The sequence below is a fragment of the Anastrepha obliqua genome, chromosome 1, assembly GCF_027943255.1.
Source record: "Anastrepha obliqua isolate idAnaObli1 chromosome 1, idAnaObli1_1.0, whole genome shotgun sequence".
Classification (NCBI taxonomy): Eukaryota; Metazoa; Arthropoda; class Insecta; order Diptera; family Tephritidae; genus Anastrepha; species Anastrepha obliqua.
The window spans coordinates 157,907,750-157,923,409 of NC_072892.1; the positions used below are offsets into that span (position 1 = coordinate 157,907,750).

Below are 15,660 nucleotides of genomic sequence, written 5' to 3' on the forward strand. Positions count from 1 at the left end.
CCCACCCTGTATAAGCAATCATATTATCATCATAACTATCCTCATTACACTACACATTTTCCTTCTAGCCGTGCGAAAGTTCTGATAGTATCCCTTTGTCGGTGTGATATTCTACCTCGCTTTTACCAATAGCAATTTCTCCTGAGAAATATATCTATTATGCTCTAAAGGCAAGGCAACTAATAATTTTTATTCTTACAGTGTAACTGCTGACAACTAAACTCCTTATTGTGGTCATCACAAGCTTCTCAGCACTAATAATCATGCTTCTCATTTTTGTTATCAAAAAGTAATCAGCACTGATGCACCAAACTGCTTATTTTCGTTATCCAAAAGTAATCAGCACTGGTGATGAAAACTCCTCATTTTCGTTAAAAAGTAAACAGCATTGCTGAGCCAAACTACTCATTTCCGTTATCAAAAAGTAATCAGCATTGGTGATAAAAACTCCTCATTTTCGTTAAAAAGTAATCAATACTGGTGGCAAAAACTCCTCATATTCGTTATCAAAAAGTAATAAGCACTGGTGATAAAAACTCATCATTTTCGTTAAAAAGTAATCAGTACTGGTGACAAAAACTCCTCATTTTCGTTATCATGAAACTCTTTATTTAGAAATATATAAAATTAATATTGTTTTGTATTCATTGGAAAACTCTTACATATCAATTCAGTGTTTCATCCACGGAGATCCGAACTCACGCATTTTCAAATGGCAGCCAAACATCTACTCATTCGGCTCTGGCGACCATAGGTACAACAAACACAACAAAATTTCACACTAGTATTTTTTTCAGAGCAGCCACATTATAAGCATACAAATGGGTTGCCTTACCATTTAAAGTACAGTGGATATATTTTTTACTTATTACTTTTGGTAAAAGAGAGATAGAATTCACCCCGACAAAAAGGGAAAGAAATATTAAATGAAATATTTGATTTCCCCATTAAAAAATTTTGTATATGCTATTGTGATAATGCGCTTGTATTAGAGACTAATAAAATAATTGTAAATGTGTTCGAATTTTTGTCAAAAGTACTCAGCACTGTCTTGTAGGGTACTTACATACATGAAATACTTAAACACTATTATACAAGGTGGCGCAAAATTAATCGGAAGATTTTTAATTTTGAACATTTATGAGCGAGACAGCTGCAGTATACAAACAGGCAAGCAATGGAGCGCGTAAAGCTCAAAATAAAGGCATCCATCACTTGAAAATATTTTGTTTTTCATTTTCTTATTTTGTATTGAGTTTTTTTGTTAAGTAAAAAAGTTATTCAAATCAAAATTGTTGATTAATTTTGCGCCCCCTTGTAATTACATCAAAGTTCTTAAAATAAAATACAGGTGTAGAAATACCCTGAACTGAGGATTGCAAACTAATTGAAGAAATTTATTTTTTTAAAATACTTCGAATATTTTTTTAAATTTTTTCCGTTAATTTTATATATTAGAAAGAATATTTGCACATTTGCAGAGAAAGTGCTCAACAGTCTCTTTCTCTGCAGAGTCCCCCTAGCTTCTGCAAAAGGGGTTGCAGGGAAGTACAAGCTTCTCCGCATGAGTTCCGAGTGAACACCGCAATGTGTGTTGGAAATTGAATGGCGGGGAGATCCCATCACCTTAAGCGTCCTGTTTCTATCGTATTGAGCCATATCGTTTTCGAAATAGCACACAGACAGACCTCCATATATCTTGCGCTTGTTTGAGAAAGAAATTGTGTAGTTTCTCTTTAACAACGGTCAAGGGGACACCGATGTCTGAGAAGGGGACAACTGAAACCGGTTCTGTCGACCCCTTCCTGGCAAGACCATCGTAAATTTCATTTCCTTCTATTTTCCTGTACCCAGGAACCTAGATAAGGAAATGTTTCCTGCATGTTCAAAACGTTTGAGTTCCTCCTTACAGGATCGCGAAGACCTCTGCTTGAAAAACGCTGCTCGTTTCCAGCAGTTTAAAGGAGACTGAAATATTGGCTGATTTAGAGAAAACTCCCGCTGCCACTCCAGATTCCATCTTGGATACGTCAGTGAAAACAGAGGTACCTGTATCCGTGTCGACTCACCCCTCTTTCCAGTCTTGCCTGCTAGGAAAGATAGCCCTAGCACAACCCTCAAAACCCAGTTTGCGGATGTAGAGATCTGTATGAAGCACAGAGAGTAGGAACGGGAGATCTGATTCAAGATGACACTATGTTATACAGGAAGTTGCCTCCAGAGGCCATCTTCTTCAACGTAATAGCGCTCTGAGCAGCAATGAATTTAACTTGAAGATCCACGGGAAGTAAGTGCAGAAAGACGTTGACGCAGCACCCTTGTTTAAACGAATTAAAGCTTCTTCAATAGCTACTAGGCAAAAGGAGAGGCGAGAGGACGTCGCCCTGCGGTGTACCCCTACGGTGTACGAACTTAGTGATTCTAGCACCTCCTGTCACAGCATTGATTTCCCTATAATCAAGCAAGGACGAGATCCAGAGGTAGATAGGTCTTTCTACCCCTAGCCTATTTAGTGGAATGACAATTGACTCAGCCGTAACATTATTAAAGGCGCCCTCTATGTCTATAAAGGCCACCAAAGTGAATTGTTTTCCCTTCAGAGATTTCTCTAGAGTCCCTACTAATTACCTCATGTAAGCTTGTTTCTGTAGACTTCCCGTTCAGGCAATCGTGTTGAGCTCGAGATAATCTGGTTCTAAAGTGCTCTCGAATGTGATAGTCGATCACTGTCTCGAACGCCTTCAGAATAAATGAGGTAAGACTTATGGGTCTGAAGTCCTTGGCCAAGACGTGGCCCGTCCTTCCTGCCTTAGGAATGAAAACCACCTTGGTTTTATTCTAGCTAGCAGGAACGTGGTTTAACGACATACACGCCAAAAAGAACAAGAAGTAAGTACTGGAAAAATATAATCAAACAATATTTAGTTTTGACCTGTATACTAATATCACGCGTTTTCCAAATTTCATGACAATAGAGTTCTTAAATTTCTTGGATCTTCCTGGTGTACCGCCGCACAAACTGTCACTCAAAGTCGGCGTACTAATTATTTGATTGCGTAACATTAGCCGTCATAGCCGAATGGGTTGGTGTGTGATACCATTCCGAATTCACAGAGAGAACGTAGGTTCGAATCTCGGTGAAAGACCAAAATTAAGAAAACGCGTTTTCTAATAGCGGCTGCCCCTCGGCAGGCAATGGTAAGCCTCCGAGTGTATTTCTGCCATGAAAAAGCTCCTCATAGAAAAAATCTGCTATTCGGATCCGGCTTAAAACTGTAGGTCCCTCCATTTTTGGAACCAGATCAAGACGCACGCCACAAATAGGAGGAGGAGCTCGGCCAAACACCCAAAAAGGGCGCCAATTATATATACATACATACATATATATCATTAGACCATCGCAATTATGTAATGGGAAAAGACTCGCTGTGAAGAAACTGAGATTGAATGCCATCGAGTCAACTATTCTTAATAGCAAATATGGAGGAGAAAATGTGCTCCTTCCACACATTTCTATCACTCCCACAGATATGCCGTTTGATTTCAAACGTCTCCAGCTCATCATTAATTTTTTTGCGGCAGCGATGCGCCTGGTAATAGCTATAATAGTTTTTTTTTGTAAATAAAAATGTACTTAATTGCATAATAACTGCCAATCAAAGCTCCAAACTTTGTACAAAATTCGCAAAAATTGAAAAAAAGGCTCACCGAAATGTGCAACTTTCTAATCAGAATTTTTAGGACACTTCAGTTGTAGGTATAGCCAATACAATTTTAGTGATGACGGTGCCAATTAGTTTCTGTCATATAAAAAATTAGATTTAAATTATATAAAACCCTATTCAAATATTTGTCTAGATACCAACATTTTAATATGGTTTGGTTTTCATTTTGTTTTATGTTATTTTAATAATCTACAGTATAAATTATCTTACAGACTAGACAAAAATGTAAAGAAAAACAAGCCAAATTTGGTAACTAAAATATTAGCAATCAATACAAATTCAATCAAAAATTTTTACAAAGTGGATTTTCATAAATAAAGCGAAATCAAGCAGGCTGGAATTGGATAATGAATTAAAGTCTCTAAGTGTGTCAGCAATAGGTGGATTGCTCTCAAATTTAGTCTTAAAGTTTTCCCCATTAAAAGGGTAAAAATTGCGCAGACTTCTTTGAGGAAGCTTCTCCGCTTAAGTAGATCTGGGCAATCGATGATGCCATTAATTAACAACATTCAAAGTGAACGAAAGGAAAAGGACTGCCCTTCTCTTTTCTAAAGATTCTAGATTAATTAGCTTTAACCGAGAATTGTCGGATGAAATAGGGGCCTCAATTAGAGGGGACGTAATGCCTGCTTAAGAAATATTTTTTGGAACGCCCTCAATTCTATTCATCGAAAGTTGGTCGTAAGTATCATTGCTTGGTCGTCTATCATTTAGTTATCTATTTACTGGAGATGTAAACGAGGTGTAATATCGAGAAACAAGACCCAGCGATTGGATGCCAAGGTTGGTGGAGAACTACTACGGAGAACTCGCCAATTTAAGCTACCGATTCACAGTAGCATTTTTCAAGTAGTTAGGGCTGCTTGTTTACTAGCGTAATACCCTTTAGGAATGAAAATATTTCTTCTTACTCAATGCAAGCGCGCTCGAAATTGGTCGGCTAATCATTGATACCATGTTAGGTCATACATGGTGGTATATATGTACATAAGTATAAGAATACCAGGATACAGTGGCATTGCTGGAAACGTCTTGGCTGCTGAGCTGCCTAAGCAGGGCACTCTTGAGGTGGTTTCTCCGTGCAAAATGATGCCTAATATCAACATCTACTTGGCCTAAGCACTGTTAATTAATTCGTACCCCTACAATTTCTTCAGATATACGAGGTGTATTCAAAAAGTATAGCGAATTTTGAAATTTCGCAGGTTACGTACACAGTAGATTCTGTTTTTATGCGGTATATACGTTCCGCAAGAAACAGCATAAAAAAACAGCATAAAAAAAGCTACTAGTTCTATAGTAAAACTATAGATTTGTTTCAAAAGTGCTAAGAACCGCATAAATCTGAAATAAATAAAAAAGGGCAAAATCGCATAAAAAAGGGCACTAGTCCCATATTATAACTATTGATACGTTCCATAGACCGCATGAATCTGAAATAATTAAATAAAATAGCATAAACAAAAAATTGTTTTTTTGAAAATTATATCTTTTTTTAAGAAACGTCAGAATCGAAAAATAAATTTACATCGTCAGAAATAGAATCAGACAATACCCGCATGTTGCGCATTCGTTTAGGATTTGGCGTAAAATCATTTCCGTCACTTGAGGAAATGTACACGTCTGATCAGGATGGTGATGCAAGCGGTTCCATACTTGTAGGGTTAGCATATTGATGTAATCTGTGATGAGTTTTTGCTTAGCTGGTTTAGAATCTTGTTTATATGTACAATTCCCGATAGGTCGACATGCATTTTTTAATTTTTTTAAAAACCGCACTATTTCAAAACTGCATAAAAAAATCGCATAAAAACAGAATCTACTGTATTCGAAATTCGATTCTTTGTGGCGATGTGTTGGTACTCATGTCTCTCCCTCATGCCGACGAGTTCGGCCATTTTGAATGTTCAGTTAATTGTTGACAGCTGCTTTGCTTGTAAGTGTTTCGGCTCGTCTTCGATTTTTACCTATTCAAAAAGATGGATCAAAGAACCTGTATCAATTTTTTTATGAAACACGAAATTAAGTGCGCGGATGCATTCCGAATGTTGACTGTGGTCATACGGAGAAGCTACTTTGGATCAAAGTAACGTTTATCGGTACAAAATGTTCTCAGAAGGCCGAGAAGAAGTGAACGACGAAAAGCGTGCCGGACGCCCGAGCACTTAAACAACAGACGAAAAAATTGATGAAGATTGGTATTGGCCAATCGTCGAATCACCGTTAGAGAAGTTGCTGAGGACCTAGACATATCGATTGGCTCGTGTCATTCGATTTTTTTCAATGATTTGGGTATGAGACGGGTCGCCGCAAAATTCGTACCAAAACTGCTCAATTTCGACCAAAAGCAGCATCGCATGAACATTGCTAATGAGATGTTGGTATCTGAACTCGGTCCGCGACGACTCAAATTCGCTTCAGAGGGCCATAACTGGTGACGAATCGTGGGTTTATGGTTATGACGTGGAATCCAAAGCTCAATCACCTTAATGGAAGCTGCCGCACGAACTAAGACCGAAAAAAGTGCGCCAAGTTCGGTCGAATGTAATTGAAAAGTTTTGTTTACCGTTTTCTTCCATTGCAGGGGCGTTGTGCATCATGAGTTCTTGCCCCAGGGTAAAACGGTCAATAAAATATTACCTGTAAGTTATGTGCAATTTGCAAGAAGCAATCCGCCAGAAGCGCGCGGATTTGTGGAAGAACAAAAATTGGCTCTTGCATCACGATAACGCCCCTGCTCACACATCGTTGCTTGTGCGCGACTTTTTGGCCAAAAACAACTCACTTATGATGCCAAAGCCACCGTATTCCCCAGATCTGGCCCCCTGTGACTTTTTCTTGTTCCCGAAACTGAAGAGGCCCATGAAAGGACGACGCTACGCTATGATTGACGAGATAAAGACGCCACCGAAGGAGGAGCTGAAGAAGATAAAAAAAATGATTTTTGAAGTCCTTTGACTTTGGAAAAAACGTGGCACAAGTACATAATATCTCGTGGGGATTGCTTTGAAGGGGACAAATTAGATATTAATGAATAAATAAATAATACTTTTTGAACACACCTCGTACACAAGGATTTTTTCACCCTATCGGAAAATTTATAATTTTTGACACTTGAAAAGACAGCTGCTGTAGTATATAAAAAGACAAGCCATGAAGCTGATAAAGGTCAAAATAAAGATTTCCATCATTCAAAATATTTTTTTTTAGTAAAAAGATAGATTTTAGTAAAAAAGATATTCAGAAACAAAATTGAATGAACAAAAAAAAAAAAATTACCAAAAATCAATGGTTTTTTGTTGTCACTTGAAACTTCCAATTTACTATGTCAAAATTGAATGAGCTATAAAACTGCATACTCAGAAAATTTCTAGAAATTCTATTTAAAAAGGTGTGAGGGAATTTTTTAAAAAATTTTCACAAAGTTTGAAATTTTGCGTTATATTCATTTTGCTGCAGTATAAACTATATTTAAAAAAACAGAAAATAATGGCGCGTTTATTATTTTGCAATGGGGTGCAGATGAGAAGAAATCGTAGTTTCACGATTTAATAGTGGTTAGCCCAAGTACTGAACTTTTTAAACTGAAATTTTGAAATTTGCACTATTAACGGCATATCTTCCCCTTTATAATGAAATAAACATCCGATCATTTTTATTAAAAAAAATGTAATTTTTCTTTGAATATCAAAATAACACCTCTTATTGGAAAACCCTTCAGTTAAATAGATTTCGAAATGGCTAATAATTTTATTTTAAATTGTATTGTATATGATATTTGCATCGTCAAATCAATCTATGCATTGCAATCCCTTCTTAACCAAAAATCTCACGCAACCTTCAACATAAAATGTTGCAAAGGATTTGCTTTGGAGTTTTTCCATTGCCATCTCAATTCCACCTTCGGCCGTTTGCAAAAATCAAAAATCAAGGCTCACCTTGAAGACAAAATACTGCTTTGAATCTGGTAAGAAAAATATGATTAGCAGCAGCTGTAAATTTATGCAAATTATGCAATTTTCATGTCCTATGCAGCTTGGAGGATGGTTCCATGTGTAGAAGTCCACGCAAGTGGGGAAAGTTACTGATCGCCATTCACTTGGGAATGGCCAGGACGATTCTTCTGCATATGGTTCAAGCAGCTCACAACGGCCGGGATTAGCCCACGTATCCTCTGGGTAGCTTCCAAACACCCGTTCGGGAGTGAGCTAAAGTGAGAAGGCGAAACATTCCTGGATATCTGGTTGTGCGTTGGGTTTGGGACCCGCCACTTAAAAATCCCCCCCAATGAAAACCTTAAAAAAGCCTCGGATGAGACCTCCCTATACTGATGACGACCCCTGCAAACGAACTAAGGACTATGATTTGAGGGCATGCACCTGGAATGTCCGGTCCCTTAATGGGGAAGGTGCCTCTGCCCGGCTGGTTGATGTCCTCGTGAGAGTAAAGGCTGACATCACTGCCATCCAAGAGATGCGATGGACGGGGCAAGGAAAGAAAACCATAGGACCTTGCGACGTCTACTACAGCTGCCATGTAAAGGAGCGCAAATTCGGTGTCGGATTTGTTGTGGGAGAGAGACTTCGTCGCCAAGTACTGTCGTTCACTCCGGTGGACGAGCGTCTCGCAACAATCCGCATCAAAGCACGTTTTTTTAACATCTCGCTAATTTGCGCCCACGCCCCGACGGAAGAGAAGGACGATGCGACCAAAGATTCTTTCTATGAGCGCCTGGAACGTTCCTATGAGCGCTGCCCCCGTCACGACATAAAAATCCTGCTTGGCGACTTCAACGCCAGGGTGGGCAAGGAGGGAATTTTTGGTCCCACAGTCGGAAAATTCAGCCTGCACAACGAAACATCCGGTAACGGACAGAGGCTGATCGACTTCGCCGGGGCCCGAAACATGGTAGTCTGTAGCACCAGATTCCAGCATAAGAAGATTCACCAAGCCACCTGGCTGTCTCCTGATCGAAAAACACGAAACCAGATCGATCATGTTGTGATAGATGGAAGACACGCTTCTAGTGTATTAGATGTACGTACGATCCGAGGACCCAACATTGACTCGGATCACTACCTTGTTGCAGCCAAACTGCGCACCCGCCTCTGTGCAGCAAAAAACGTGCATCTACCTACGCAAAGAATGTTCGACATCGAAAAGCTGCAATCACAACAGACAGCCAGAAGATTCGCCACTCGACTCTCACTCCTGCTCTCGGAGAGCACTGCCCAACAACCCGGCATGCGCGAGCAATGGAGCAACATTTCTCGTTCCCTACGTACCGCCGCCGAAGAAGAAATCGGATTCCGGCGAGCCCGAAAAAACAATTGGTACGACGAGGAATGTCATGCTGCCGCAGAAAGAAAGGATGCCGCCTATAGAGCCACGCTGCGATCGGGCGCAACGCGAGCCATCTGGGATCGCTACAGAGAGCTGAGAAAGGAAGAGAGACGTATTATCCGAAAGAAGAAACGAGAGGCCGAAATACGTGAGTGCGAAGAGCTTGAGATGCTGGCCAACAGGAACAACGCCCGAAAATTCTACCAGAAAGTTCGGCGACTTACAGAAGGTTTCAAGACCGGGGCGTTTTCCTGTAAGAACAAAGACGGCGAACTGGTGACTGACGTAGAGAGCAATCTTAAATTATGGAGGGAACCCTTCTCGAACCTATTGAACAGTGACAGCTGCGCATGTCACCGAGAAAGTGAAGATCCCGATACCCCAATCGTTGACGACGGAATTGTCGTTCCGCTACCCGATCATGACGAGGTGAGAATAGCGATAATGCGGCTAAAGAACAACAAAGCCGCGGGCGCCGACGGACTACCGGGTGAGCTATTCAAACATGGCGGCGAGGAGCTGGTAAGGTGCATGCATCAGCTTCTATGCAAAATATGGTCGGATGAAAGCATGCCTGCCGATTGGAATTTAAGTGTGCTCTGCCCAATCCATAAGAAGGGCGATCCTGCAATTTGTGCCAATTACCGCGGGATTAGTCTTCTAAATATCGCCTATAAGGTTCTAGCGAGCGTATTGTGTGAAAGGCTGAAGCCCACCGTCAACCAACTGATTGGACCTTATCAGGGTGGCTTCAGACCTGGAAAGTCTACCATCGACCAAATATTCTCAATACGCCAAATCTTGGAAAAGACCCATGAAAGGAGAATCGACACACACCACCTTTTCGTCGATTTCAAAGCTGCATTCGACAGTACGGAAAGGAGTTACCTGTATGCCGCGATGTCTGAATTTGGTATCCCCGCAAAACTAATACGGCTATGTAAGATGACGTTGCTCAACACCAGTAGCGCCGTCAGAATTGGGAAGGACCTCTCCGAGCCGTTTGATACCAAACGAGGTTTCAGACAGGGTGACTCGCTGTCGTGTGACTTCTTTAACCTGATGTTGGAGAGCATCGTACGAGCCGCAGAACTTAATCGCTCAGGCACAATTTTTTTATAAGAGCGTACAATTGTTGGCGTATGCCGATGATATTGACATCATCGGCCTTAACAACCGCGCTGTTAGTTCTGCCTTCTCCAAACTGGATAAAGAGGCAAAGCGAATGGGTTTGGTGGTGAACGAGGACAAAACGAAGTACCTCCTGTCTTCAAACAAACAGTCGGCGCACTCGCGTATCGGCACCCACGTCACTGTAGACAGTTATAATTTCGAGGTTGTAAAAGACTTCGTCTATTTAGGAACCAGCATTAACACCGATAACAATGTCAGCCTTGAAATCCAACGTAGAATCTCTCTTGCCAACAAGTGCTACTTTGGACTAAGTAGGCAATTAAGTAGTAAAGTCCTCTCTCGACGAACAAAACTAACGCTCTACAAGACTCTCATCATGCCCGTCCTAACGTATGGCGCAGAAGCTTGGACGATGACAACATCCGATGAAGCGACGCTTGGAGTGTTCGAGAGAAAGATTCTGCGTAAGATTTTTGGACCTTTGCACGTTGGCAACGGCGAATATCGCAGACGATGGAACGATGAGCTGTATGAGCTTTACGACGACATAGACATAGCGCAGCGAATAAAGATCCAGCGGCTACGTTGGCTGGGTCATGTCGTCCGAATGGATACAAACGCTCCGGCTTTGAAAGTATTCGATGCGGTACCAGCTGGTGGTAGCAGAGGAAGAGGGCGGCCTCCACTGCGTTGGAAAGATCAGGTGGAGAAGGACTTGGCTTCACTTGGTGTGTTCAACTGGCGCCGGTTAGCACGAGAAAGAAACGACTGGCGCGCTTTGTTAAACTCGGCCAAAATCGCGTAAGCGGTTATAGCGCCAATTAAGAAGAAGAATGCAGCTTAGGAAAACAAAGAAGGAACATAAACAGGCTAGCGATTAACACACACACACACACGCCCACATGCATACAAATCAGCAGTCAGTGCTTGCACTTTAAAATAATAAGCAGAAAATTGCATTTAGTATGCAGAAGTGTATGAGCCTTTATCTTGTCCAATGAATGGGGTGGGAAGAGGGAATGCTTGTTCACAAGTATGATTTTATTTTCAGTCCAGTGCCCAGCCACTACGAAACGTGCACTATTACCCATAAAACAGTATTGTTGACAGTTTTTGGATATTTTATTTATCCACATTGATGTTGACGAGGTTTAAACGCAAGTATGGATGTAGGTATATATGTATGCACACATGTATGTTTGAAATCTGTTAGTTGTCCTTCATGACGTACACATGAAAGAACTTTTTTGCCTTCACCCACAATTTCACACATAAGTTTCGATATGTGGTTTCGACTAGCGTTTGCCGCACTAAACTTGGTGACGTGAAGTTGACCATGACATTTAGGCGCACTCACCTACATACAACCACATGCGTATACATATTTATGCAAATTTTACTTCATTTGCCCGTACATACAGAATTGACTCGTATACTCGTTTCTGCGTTCTCCCTAAATATAAAAAGTGTAGTCTACATATACATACTTTTTATGTGTATATATGTATGTGTGTATATACATATGTGTGCATGTGCCCAAGTGTGTATGGAAATGACATTATCGGTTGTGGTAATAAACCATTCATGCTGCGTAATGGGAAACGTCGCTTTACATTTGCTTGAAGGACGACGGCGGTCGCAGCGAATGGGAATTTGCTCTTGAAATGCGCTCCAACCAGATGTATGGATGAGAGCTCTGGTTCAAGGTAAATATCATATAATGCAATTAACTTCATTTGATTGTGCAAATTAATTTAAATACTTAGGTAATAGCAGGCAAAGAAGAAAATGTTTTATTAATAATGAAAACGAGTATGGAGACTGCAGTAGTGAATGGGTGTAATGAGGGAGCCCTTGATATTGCAATGTAGCGCAAAATAAATCCCACCGGAAATTTAATAATTTTTGCAAATGGCGTCGTACGTCAATATTTGACACTCTTGTCCACTAGATAGCTGCAGTATACAAAACAGAAAAGCAATGGAAGGCGTAAAGGTCAAAATAAAGATTTTCATCAATCGAAATATTTTTTTTGTTTTTTGTATATTAAATAATGTTCCAAAAAAGGAAAAAAGAAAAATTTTGCGCCACTTTGTGCAAGATTCCACCATGAATTGAATCCTTTTGGAAAATAGATCTCTATCACACAAAGTATTTTTTTTGATTTCTGAGAAATAATTTGTGCAGTTCCCATTTAACAACTGTCAGGGGGATACCGATGACCGGGTGGACTCGCAGTACTCCTTCCAGGAGTTGCGTTTCGCATATTCAATGGCTTTTTTGTATTATTTCAAAATTACACGGTAATTTTTATAGTTTTTAGTTTGGTAGCATTCGTTAAAAACCTTCCCAACTTTCTTTTTCAAGACGGCCAGCGTCTTGCTCCACCAGGGAGGAAAGTCATTCTTGCTAAAAGATACTGGACAAGCCTCCTTGTCCAGTTGATCAGTGGATGAGTAGGAAAAAGTTCGCCTATTCAATTTATTATTGAACAGAGACCAGTCGATTCTTTTAGGGTTCTTGTGGGAGAATGAGGCTATTCGATTTAAAAGACGTCATCAACATGGTCAAACCTTACCGCTTCAACACAACGCCAAACCTCATGCTGCACAAGTTGTCAAAGCCGCCCGTTCGAATGGGAAATCCTTCGGAATCTCCGTATTCTCCGGGCCTTGCATCGACCGATTACCATCTTACCCGTTGTCGGTCCAACCATATGAAAGGCGTTACCTTCGATAACAAAGAGATCCTTCAAAACTGGCTCAACAACTTCTTTGACACCAGACCAGGCAATTTTTGGCAGAACGTCTTCAACAAATTGGTCGAGAGGTGCGAACAGGTTGTAAACAACAACGACGAATATATAATTGATTAGGTACGTAGGTATAGTGGTTGTCGGTTGACGCCCCTAGGCCTGCTGTAGGTATACCCATTGTGATACCACCAGCGCTGTCCTCTCTTCTCTCTCTACATTGTCTTCATTGAACCAACCTGGGACTTTAATATATCTAACAAGGCTTGTTATTTCTATATTGGCTACTTTTGCCAAGTTAATCAGGGCATTTTTTCCTAAAATATTGAACCTTCTTCTTCAGAGCCATGCCCCCGCATAGCAAATGTTCTATAGTCTCTTCTTCTTCAATGGCGTTACAGTTTCTGCAATAGTCGTTATAGGGTGCTCCCAGTCAACTGGCATGCCTGCCAATCAGACAATGCCCTATTAGGATCCCGAGAAGATTTCTCATGTTCTTCCTGTTCAGTTTCAACAGTCGGTTTGTGTGGCCCACAGGTCAGGGACTGAGTCCATAGCCTCTTGTCAGCTCTGATAGTATGTTTGTCTATAAGCATCTTACAAGATGCTAAAGGTTTAGGTGTGTTCGCTTTGTCTGGATGGATCGGTAATGTGGTACCCAACCTCGCTGGTTCATCTGCTTTGCAGCTCTATGACCCGGCACCCAGAGCAGGCTAATTACAAAGTACTGTGATAGTTCGGACAAAACTTCGATATATTCTTTTACTGTCTTCGAGTTAATATTAGGCGGTTTCAAAGCTTTCAGGGCCGATTGGCTTTCTAAATATATGTTTTTATCTCTTGCGGTGACGACACTTTTATTTAGGGCTAGCAGGCCTTCCCTGATAGCCAGAATTTCAGCTTGAAATACACTACAGTGATCCGGTAACCGGAATGAGATGTTGGCATTCACTCCTTCAGTATGATGGCCTCCGCCTTCTTGTTCATTTAGCTTGGAACCATCAGTATAGATACTGATTCCGCGTCTATTGTCCATTACCCCATTGCCCCATTGCCCCAATCTTCTCTCGTTGGGAAAGTTGTGGTAAAGGATGTGTTTATATGCAGCTCTACTGAGTTATAAAAGTTTGTCGTGTGATATAAGAAAGGATATTCGTCTAGTATTCTTGCGTGACCCCTTCTGTTAGTGGCTAAGTTAGAAGATTATCTTAACCTAAGTGCCGATTTCGCCGCCAGCTTTTTGCTGTAGGCATCAGTCGGTAATAAGTGCAACACAGGCCCGTTGAAAGCTTGTAATGACTACATAGTAGATATACTTATTTAATACATATGTAAATACTCCTTTCTGTTTGTTGTTGTTCCCGCAATGCGTATTTAACCGATTCGTCGTGATACTGTGTCTACATAGACGACAGCGAGTGGCAGTCAGCATCTGTCAAATTTTATTTACACGCGTTCTTATGGAACCGATTTTTTTGACGACAGCACAACTTCAAGCGGCAAAACTGCAAATTGACGTTGTCGCCGAATTAAATCTATTTCTAATTTTGTCGACGACAACTCACAAAGCAAGTGAAGCGAAATTAGCGAACAATATGAAATTGAATTGTGAAAGCCAAGGATTGCGTCGAAACAGACCCAACGTTCCAACGTACAAACTGATTCAGCTGAAGATTATTTCCGCATAACAATCTACATACCGTATATTGATTCGTTACTGGTACAATTGCAATCTCGATTCTTAAATCACCGCAATATTTTATCAAATTTCGCTTGCCTTTTTCCCAACAAAATGCAAATTTTCGAGGAAGAGTCCTGCGCTCAACTATTCCAACCATACTGTTCAATTTTGCGCGACGATTCCCGTGAAATCTGGGTGAACGAAGTACAACTTTGGCGGAAGCTCATTGCCGGAAAGGAAATAAAAAACTCACTTGAAGCACTCGATATTTGTAATGAAGATGCGTTTCCAAATGTTAACCAGATGCTTCGCGTGATGGCAGTTTTGCCTGTGACAACAGCGACGAATGAACGATCCTTCTCAACTTTGCGACGACTGAAAACGTATTTGAGATCAACAATGTCTGAAGATCGCCTGAACGGCTTAGCCTCACTCAATGTACATCGCCATGTCAAAATCGATCCGCAAGTAATTTTGAAAGAGTTTTTTTCAGTACCTCGAAGAGTTGATTTATTACATACCTAAATGTAGCTAATTATTACTTTTGACAATAAAATTTCTGTACTCTAAAATTTTTTTTTTTCTTTTTTCATTGATTACGTAACTTGAGTTAAAACCCCCCCTCGGAAATTTTCTGCGCACGGGCCTGGTGCAACATGACATTCATCGCTGCCGTGGGCGTAGTCTTTAGTGCCCCGCTTATGCAGAGACTAGCACCCCTTTGAATACTTTCTAAGCGTTTTACTGTTGTTCTTTTCTCGAGTGTTGGGACCATACTAAGACACCGTATGTCTTGATAGGCCTTACCACTGCTATATATAGCCAGTGTACTATTTTTGGGTTTAGGCCCCATTTTGCTCCCACAATTCTTTTGCATGTATAATTCATTAACTTATTGATATAACTATTGTTTTTTGTTTAAGTAAAAGTCTTCGGTAAAAACGCTACGAACTTATTCCAACCCAATACATACATACACCCTATGACATCTACCAATATCGCCATATTTAAATGGCGCAAATAGC

General features: G+C 40.7%; 1 long non-coding RNA gene across 1 annotated transcript; it reads right to left on the minus strand.

The window, feature by feature from the left end:
• Positions 1-14,731: 14,731 nt before the first annotated feature.
• LOC129235813 (uncharacterized) lies at positions 14,732-15,076 on the minus strand. The gene is made up of 2 exons (XR_008581605.1): positions 14,889-15,076; positions 14,732-14,826 (listed from the first exon to the last, which is right to left on the minus strand). It is a non-coding gene; the product is annotated as an uncharacterized LOC129235813 (long non-coding RNA).
• Positions 15,077-15,660: the final 584 nt, after the last annotated feature.